This window comes from Mustela nigripes, chromosome 4 (assembly GCF_022355385.1).
Source record: "Mustela nigripes isolate SB6536 chromosome 4, MUSNIG.SB6536, whole genome shotgun sequence".
Taxonomy (NCBI): domain Eukaryota; kingdom Metazoa; phylum Chordata; class Mammalia; order Carnivora; family Mustelidae; genus Mustela; species Mustela nigripes.
In genome coordinates, this window is record NC_081560.1 from 32,405,142 (window position 1) to 32,414,413 (window position 9,272).

At 40.7% G+C, this 9,272-nt stretch overlaps 1 non-coding gene across 1 annotated transcript; it reads left to right on the forward strand.

Moving 5' to 3' along the window:
- The first annotated feature begins 7,322 nt into the window (after positions 1-7,322).
- LOC132016999 (U6 spliceosomal RNA) lies at positions 7,323-7,429 on the forward strand. The gene has a single exon (XR_009404088.1). It is a non-coding gene; the product is annotated as a U6 spliceosomal RNA (small nuclear RNA).
- The last annotated feature ends 1,843 nt before the right edge of the window (positions 7,430-9,272 follow it).

Below are 9,272 nucleotides of genomic sequence, written 5' to 3' on the forward strand. Positions count from 1 at the left end.
TTCCCTATTTCTTGGACATGTAAGCATTTTTCCTTATAACAACTATAGCAGAAACAGTTCCCTATGTAGATTATATTGACAATCATGAGAAGAAACAACTCATCCCCAAAGGCCATTTTCCTTTCATCGACCAAAAATTGGGCCTAAAATTCTCACCCTTACCAATGCTGCCTGGGAGTTAAGAACTTATCTTTCAAAACTCTTCTTTTAAAATGTATAAATGTTATTCAGCTCCCTTCCCTAATTTAACAATTATTTATTCAACAAATACCTGGCACAATTAACCATCTACCAAATATTTCCCCCAGTGTTGGGGAAACAGCACTGAATAAAGTAAATGAAATAAATGCAACTTCTCTTTCTGGTAATATGGAAGACTATTCCCAAAAGAAGCCTTCTGAAGCAAAATGCTTAGAAATTTAACATAGGTAAAATAAATATCCTTTAAAATATATAAGTAAATTCTCCCATTCCCACCTTCAAATACAGGAAATCTCCAAATATTAAAAATGAAGAGGATGCTAAAAACTCAAGACTTAGTGCCCCCCATGGAGGTTTATTAATCTGCTTCTCTAGAAGATTGGGTATTTATTTATGAGAGAAAGGAGAGAGAGTACAAGAGCCTGTGAGCAGTGGGGAAGGGACAGAGGAAGAGAAAGAATCTCAAGCAAACTCTACAGTGAGCACAGAGTCCAATAAGGGGCTTGATCTCATGACCTGGAGATCATGACCTGAGCCAAAATGAAGAGTCAGACACTTAATAACTGACTGAGCCACCCAGGTGCCCCTAGAAGATTGGGTTTTAAATTAAAGGCCAAGGCAGGACAGGAAACAGGGTCTTGGGTCTTCTTGAGGTGAGGAGTTGATATTAAGATACAGCATTCCATCTCTTCCCACATGAAGTCAGAATCGTCAGAGGGCAATACAGTCAATTAAAGAAAAATCTGACCACCAGCACAGGGAATCAACCGGGAACAAGTTTTTTTCTGAAATGGCATTAGGGGAGGAAAAAATTAATATAAATATATAGTCGTGACCATTTATAGCCTTTCTTTGTTAAGTTTGATGTTAGAATGAATGTAACCTGTACACTTCAAAAATTGCCTAGCCAATGAATTAGCCTAAAACAAAACAAAACAAAACAAAACAAATAGTTCTAAGTTTTTTAAAAAAATTTATTTACTTGACAGAGAGAGATCACATGTAGGCACAGCAGCAGGCAGAGACAGAGGGGGAAGCAGGCTCCCTGGTGAGCAGAGAGCCCGATGCAGGGCTCAAACCCAGGATCCTGAGATCGTGACCTGAGCAGAAGGCAGAGGTGAGCCTTCTGACCTGAGATCATGACCTGAGCCAACCAGGTGCCCCCCTAAACACAAAATAATTCTAGATTGAGATGCCTAGTAGATACAAGAACAAAACCTCTGTGGGGGTCACATTTTCAGCCAGGCTGCAGAAGATTCTCACATATACTACTTCACCAAATCTGAATTAATAAATTAAAATTACAAAACATACTACAAAATAAGCCTCCATGACTGAGAATCACAGAAGAAAAAAAATACACTTAGACTTCCAAGAATATCAGATAATAAAATTACTATACACAGACAATAAAAACAAATCTGTTTGGAAATGATTTTAAAAAGGATAATGAACAATAAATACAAATATATAATACTTAAAGGAAAAAAGAGTAACCTAAAAGATATTTGAAAAATAACTAAAAAGAACATCCAGTAATTAAAAATATAATCACTGATATGAAAACAGAGATTTTCTGCCTAAGACCTCTGCTGAGGAAGCATTGTTAAACTCTTTCCTCTGGCCACAACCATATATAATTCAGAATCTCTCAAAGAGACCAAAGAACTGTAGAAGCTCTTCATTAAAGGTTTGAACTTCAAAATAACCAGTGGTAGACTGAAAAACATGAGTAATGCTCACAGATTTTTATGACAATGAAAAATCTAAATGCCAAGCACTCTAGAAGCTTTGGGCTTGTGACTTAAGCCATTGTGGTGCAAGCATATACAGTCATGAATGCAAGGTTACACAAGATGGATGGAAGTGTCATAGAACTATAGAAGGTGTCGCAAGAGAAGGTTTTTCAAGACTATGTACACAGTTACCTATGAAAAAGACCTTCTGTTAGTGGCATTAAAGAAGACACTGAAGAACATCATTTAAGAGATTATTTTGAGCAATATGGGAAGATTGAGGTGACTGAAATCATTGCCAAATAGGATAGTGACAAGAAGGAAGGATTTGCTTTTATAAACTTTGCTGACCATAACCCCATGGATAAGACTGTCATTCAGATATACCATACTATGCCAGCTAGAACTGTGAAGCAGTATGAGCCCTGCTTAAGCAATAAATAGCCAGTGTCTCATCTAGGTCAAAGTAGTTCTTAAAATGTTGGCAGTGGTTGTGGAGGTTATTGTAGGGGAATGAAAACTTCAGTCATGGAGGAAACTTCAAGGGTTGTTATGGCTTTGGTGGTGGCAGCTATGATGGCCATAATTGATTTGGTAATAACAGAAGCAGTTTTGGTGGTGGTAGAAATTGCAATAACTTTGGGAATTATAACAATCAATCTTCAGAGTCTGGATCCATGAAGACAGGAAACTTCTCTGGCTCTTGTGGTGGTAAAGGCCGGTACTTTGCTAAACCACAAAACCAAGGTGGTTACAGATGTCTAAGCAAAACCAGTAGTTATGGCAGCAGGAGAGATTTTAATTACTGCCAAGAAAAAAAGTTAACAGAGGAGGAGAGCCAGAGAAGTGACAGAAGAGCTATGGGGTATGATAGGTTTGTGAACTCAGCCAATCACAGTGGCAGAGCCTAACTGCTTCAAGAAAAAAAAAACAAGGATGGTATTTGTGACTAATCATATAATAGGTATTTTAGTTTCTGTTCTCTGAAAAATAAAAGCATTCCAGTGAAAGGTTTTAATGTAGTTTTTTGTTTTTGTTCATATGTTGTTAATTGATAACTATAATAGTCTAGTCATAATGCTGATTAAATGTGTCTATTAAAAAATTCATTGGATGTGGTAAACAGAAAAGTAGATTCAGCTAAAGAGAGAATTAGTGAAGTGGAAGATATGTCTAAGGATATTACCTAGAATTCTGCCCAAGATATTAAAAAAAGCAGGGGGATGGGATATGAAAGGATTTGAGGGACAGAGAAAGTAGAATTAATAGGTGCATCATATGTTTTAAGACAGGAATTCCAGAAAGAAGAGAGATAGGCCAGTGGTGTAGTTTAGTCAGTTAAGCATCTGCTTTTAGTTCAGCTTGTGATCTCAGGGTCTTGGGATCAAGCCCCAAGGTGGGGTCCTTGCTCAGCTTGAAGTCTGATTTTACCTCTCCCTCTGTCCCTCAGCCTGCTTGTGCATTCTCTCTCTCTTTAATAAATAGATAAAATCTTAAAAAAAAAAAAAAAGAGGAAGAAGAAGATGATGATGATGAAGAAGAAGATGACAACGACAGAAAGTGAGAAAGATGAGCAATTTCCAGAATGGGTGAAAGATATAAATCTTTAGTGTGAAGAAGCAAAGCTCCAAGTAGTTCTAAAACAAAATACATCCACACAAAAATATGTTGCTGCAAAAGTGCAGAGAGTAGAAGAAAAAGAAATTTCAAAAGCTACCAAAGAGAAAGACAAGCTACCTAGAAAAGAAAATCAGACCACAAGTAGACTTTTCCAGAGCAGTGATGGAAAACAAGGTGGCACTGGAATCATATTTTCAAAACCCTGGGGGAAAAAATCAATCTATAACTTTATAGCCGGCTGAACCATTAAAGAACAAGAGTAAAATAAAGACATTTCAGACAAAATCTACCAAGAACAGATCTTATCTATAGGAACTTCAGAACACATGCTTTCCAAAAGAAATGCAAGAGGAAAAGTTGAGTAAATAAATTTGTATACATGCAGTGAAATTTACAATAATGGACATATAAAAATAACTAGGAATTACTCATTTCTGGTAACAGAACAAGGTTAAACAAAGTGTTGGTAACAACATCAAGATGGAAAGGAATGGACCAAAACTAAGCATTTTAAATTTGCTGATATTGTTAGGAAGGTGGGAAGAAATATTATAAACTTTAGGCATTGTTAGGTAAGCATGCCACAATTTTAAGGATAACTATTAAGGAAAAAATGTACAATTTCTTATTTAGTAAGGACATGAAATTTTTTTAAAAATTTGTCAACCAATCTAAAAGGAGGATAGATTTGTAGGTGTGGATGCAGGACAACTTAGGCTAAAAGTAGGGAAACTGGATAGGATTCTATTGCTCATAATAGCAATATAAATATCTAGATATAAACAATAATGATTGTTCAGAATTATAAGAAAAAAATCTAAAAATTTTTAGTAATACAAATTTGAATAGACCTAATATTGTAATTTGTCAATTTTTACTAAAATTAATCTATAAATTTACAATTCTAATACAAGACCAGCCAAGGATGATTGTGATGGTTTTCCTTTCCCTCCTTTTCTCCTTTTCCCTGCACCAATTACCCTTTTACTTCTCACTTCTTAATTCAACTATAGAGCACCAGGCATTTGCAAATATTCAATAAATTAGTATTCTTTTAAAATAAAATAAGTGAATTATTCAACTGTTCTGCAAGCAATTTCTGATTTACATTCTCAAAAAAAAAAAAAAAAAGTCCCATCAAGGATGAAACACAATACATATCAAGATAATAACTAACTTTGAATCTCTTTATAAGTATGCAAGCTAATCCTTTGCCAAGGACTCTTTGTGAGTTGATTACAATTGGAAAATTACTGTAGAAGTGTTCCTGAGAGACACAAATAGATGAAAATATTGACTCTTAGTGTTAATCTAATGAAAATAACCCACATTAATTAAAATGCAAGAGTAGAATACTGTTACTCATTACTTTCTAAATACTTCTTAAAGTTAACAAAACTCTGACTTTCTATAATAATTTCTATAGTTCCTTAAATATCATGTGGCTCAAGAAGTATCTTCAATTTATATATGCAATACATTCAATTTATATATATACATAAAATGACTCACTCATGAAAACATCTGAAATTCACATTCTTTTTTTTTTTTTTTTTAAGATTTTATTTATTTATTTGACAGAGATCACAAGTAGGCAGAGAGGCAGGTAGAAAGAGAGAAGAGGAAGTAGTCTCCCCGCTGAGCAGAGAGCCCGATGCGGGGTTCGATCCCAGGACCCCGAGATCATGACCTGAGCCGAAGGCAGAGGCTTTAGCTCACTGAGCCACCCAGGCGCCCCAGAAATTAACATTCTGATCAATTTCCTATAAATGATAAAAAAGATCTCAAATGTCTAAAGGTCCCTGACAGCTGGTTGTCTTGAAACACATAAGTATTAACATGTTACTAAGAATTATATTTCCCCACATCTTTATCAGCTTTATACATTTTCCCTGTTTATTGCTTAGTCATTCCTAATTAGCACAAATCCAGGGGCTCTCTTGGGATTCCTACTTCAAACTATACAAGAATCCCAGGGATTCACTGAGTCAGGGTGTGTCAGTACTTCCAAATGGGGTAACGGGAGAGTCTCCTTGGTCTATAGGCAGTCCTGCTTCTGTGACTTTTACAAGCATCATGTCATCACCGATCATGAAGCCTGGAACAAGTATCAGGTGGATACCCTTGCCAGGCCAGATCCCTGCCCAACCCAAGGCTCGTGCTTGGGCTTCAAGTTTAGAGCTCTTCGTTTTCTCTCACGTACTCAGCTATTGCTCTCGAAGAATGACAGCACATCTTAGCGGCTAGGTCCAGAGGGGCTTCAGTCTCACTTATGTGTTTTTCGAGAACTCTTGCTTTTGTCCATCACCAGCAGATTCTCTCATGAGAACCACCCCTCCCCCGGGGCTTTCGGGGTCCTCTCATGCCAGCAGATCATTTGTTAGTGCCACACTCTTAAAAGCAGGTTTCTCTCATTTCAGTCAGGAGGAAGAGCAGAAGGTCCTGAATTCATTTACGGAAGCCTTTTTAAGTTTTACGTTTTTAAAAGCTCTGTTACATCTATTTCCTAGGCAAGGAGAGTAAGACTAACCACAAAAATGATTGCTCTCGTAATGGAGGGAGTTTGCTCCAGACGAACTTGGGTCTTCATTCTTGTACCTCATAGTCATGGTCCCCAGATACAGCAACCTGAGCAGCTCCTGCACCCGCTGCTTCGCAGGTAAGATACAGTAGCCTGGAGCAGGCCAAACCCTCCTACTGTGGCAACTCAACATTTCTTTCCCATGTTCTCCTTGCTCCTTAGCCAGAGCCTCTCTCAACTTGAGCTTCTCAGCCCTCTGTGTGGGAAATTTGTATTAGAGATATTGGTTTCTCTAATGGTCCTCTAAAAAGGACCCTTGGTACAAATGGTCCTTTTTAAACACAAACAAACTATCCCTTAAGGGCCCAGAGAAGAAGCAATCTGTTTTAGCATTAGAAGAAAAACTGTGTTGAACTGGGAGCTGAGCTCCACTACCTTTGTTATCTTTATAAGGGAATTGCAAGGGTAGTTTTGGTTATCCTTTGCCTTAAGTGCTGACTTTAGCACCTACTCTCAGGGAGAATTGGGGACCTCTGGAATATAACACCCTGCTCTTGTAAGAACTGCAGTCATTTGCAGAGTCTCTCGCTCTCAGAGAGCCCGACAGTACCCCCCATGAAATTAAAAAGAGAGCAGCAGATTCTTACTCTTCTTATATAAGTCCAAGTGAAATATTCAATGTGTTACCAGTTGAGGCTATGCAAATCTAAAATGCCTGCCAGGCTGTGCCTTTACTGGTAAACAAAGATCTTTTCTTCTCCAGCCACTTTACAAGATCCTCACCTTAATGGGGAAAACCTTTGGGGTGAGTTCTCTTGCACTGAAAACCCTTGGGCCTAGGACTTGCATTAGTGAAACTGTGAGGTCAGTAGAGAATGTGTCAGGGGGCATTCAAACAGATAACCAGAGATGCTAAAACAAACAAACAAAAACCAAAACAAACAAACAAACAAACAAAAAGAGGTCCTAACCACACCCTCCACCACCCCCCACTGCGCCTTCAGGACCACGCCCCCCTGCTGGGTCCACTCCACAGGGCCCAACCATGGCAAAAAATAAAATTCGGTGCTGTCCTACCTGGATGAATTGAAATCAAATACTTTGAAGATGGGTCTAGATGTGTTATTTAAAATTTCCACCAACGATTATGATGAAAACAAGTTAGAGAACCACTGATATCCATTACCCCAATAAACTCTCTTAGCCACACTGTAAACTAATTTGGACAATGTAAAATACATAGCATGCTCGCTTTGGCAGCACATATACTAAAACTGGAACCATACAGAGAAGATTAGCATAGTCCCTGCACAAGGATCACATGCAAATTCGTGAAGCGTTCCATATTACAAAAAAAACAAAACAAAAAAAACAAAACACAAGTAAAATACACAGCAATAACAGGTTGACAAAATCCAGTTACTCATCTCCAGTCAAATATTTTCCCTGACTATGCAATAAGTAGTTACCTCTCAATTCTAAATTATCAACTTTGCTGATGATAATCCGGGAGGAGACAGCAGAGCACTGGGGGCCCCTCTGCTATCATGGTTGTTGGGGGATGGGGCAGTGCGCGGAGGCAGAGGCCGCATTCTTAAAGGAAAGGCATTCCGAATCCCCAGATTTTGTTTCAAAAGGCAGTGTCATTATTCTGCTATTATCTACACCCAAAAACTTTAGAATTATCTTTCTGATAAAAAGAAACCTTTTTCTTTTCTGACGAAAAGTTCTACTTTTCATGCAATATCTGTGTCTCTCCATTCTTGTTCACTCTTTCTTTCCCACACTCATCCCTTGTCTTTCTCAGTGCCACCACCTAAACCAAGGCCCTTATCACTCCTTTCTAAATTACTAGAATTCATAACGAGCCTCGCTGGCCCAGAGTCCTCTCTCTTCCAATCATCTTGCTCAGTCCAAATAAATCTCTCTAAAATAAGTTTCCACCATTTCACTGCTGTATTCCCAAATTTTTCCTGGTTCCTGTTGCCTAAAAGGCCCAAATCCCTTGCCCCTCCACAAGTTAGCCAAAAATTACTTTTCCAAATCTATCTCCACCTTTCTAGTCAAACGACTCACGGCTGCTTGGCTGCGCGGAGCCGGTTTTCAGCAACCACCGCGCCTCCTGAGAAGGGCCGCGTTCTGCAATCGGGCGGTCGAGTCGGCAGATCCCTGTTCCGCCCTCACGTGCCGGGTAAGTGTGGGGACGTTGTTCACCCCACGCTACTCGGCTTCACCTTCCCCACAGGCGAGTAACAACACTGCTTTCCTCAGGTCACTGTGAGGACTAACGAGGGAATGAGTAAAACGATGCAAAGAGGACGGTGGGCCTGGTAGCTATTGTTACCGCTTTGCTTAAACTATGTCCCGCCTTGTAGTCGACCCTGTTCCCACTCCTTCCAGGACCGGCTACCAGACTGTGGTCTCGGGGTCGCAGACCCACTCCTCTGGGTCTGGCTGGGGGCCCGCGGCTGAGGCTGCAGACCGATTCGGCTCGGCCCGCTGCTCCTCCGCGGCTCGTCCAGCAGGAGGCGCTACGGGGAGACCGCAAGGCCTTTCCTCCCGCGGGACGTTCCTGTGGGAGGTAATTCCCGCGACCATTCTTCAGCGGCCGCAGCTTGGCAGTTTGCTGTTCTCCCCGCACCCCCGAACCAGCCTCACTGTGGCTCGAAGAGGCACGAGCGTCACCTGGACAGGACCCCCTGGACGGGCTCTGGGCTCCAACCTTTTCTCTTTGTTCCTCTACCCTCTATGGGCAGTTGCTGATTCCTGTTCCTCCTGCCCCGAAATCCCTCAGAGTGTCCTTATGACCTCCAGAACTTGGTGACTAAATCTTCCTATTAAATCGTCTCTGTTAACGTAACTGGGATGGCGAGCGTTTCCCGGTGGGCCCCTGGCTGGTACCTCCCCAACACTTCCCCGCTCCAAGCTGCCTCTACACCGCATTGCCAGAAGGCCTCCAGGGCCACCCCAGGCCATGAACTCCCAAGATCCCCAGACTCACCACGGAGGAGAGATGGGAAGCCCTTGGAAGTAAATTTCCGATCTGACTTTCTTGTCTGGCCACCGAGAAGCTGAGGTCCAAAGGCTAAAGGCAGGCCCTCCACCTGGTTCTCTCGCCTGCTCTCCGGGACAGAGGGCCCGCAGGTGCCATTCGCTGGGCCTTCCATCACGGGAGACCCCGCAGCCTCTTCCCA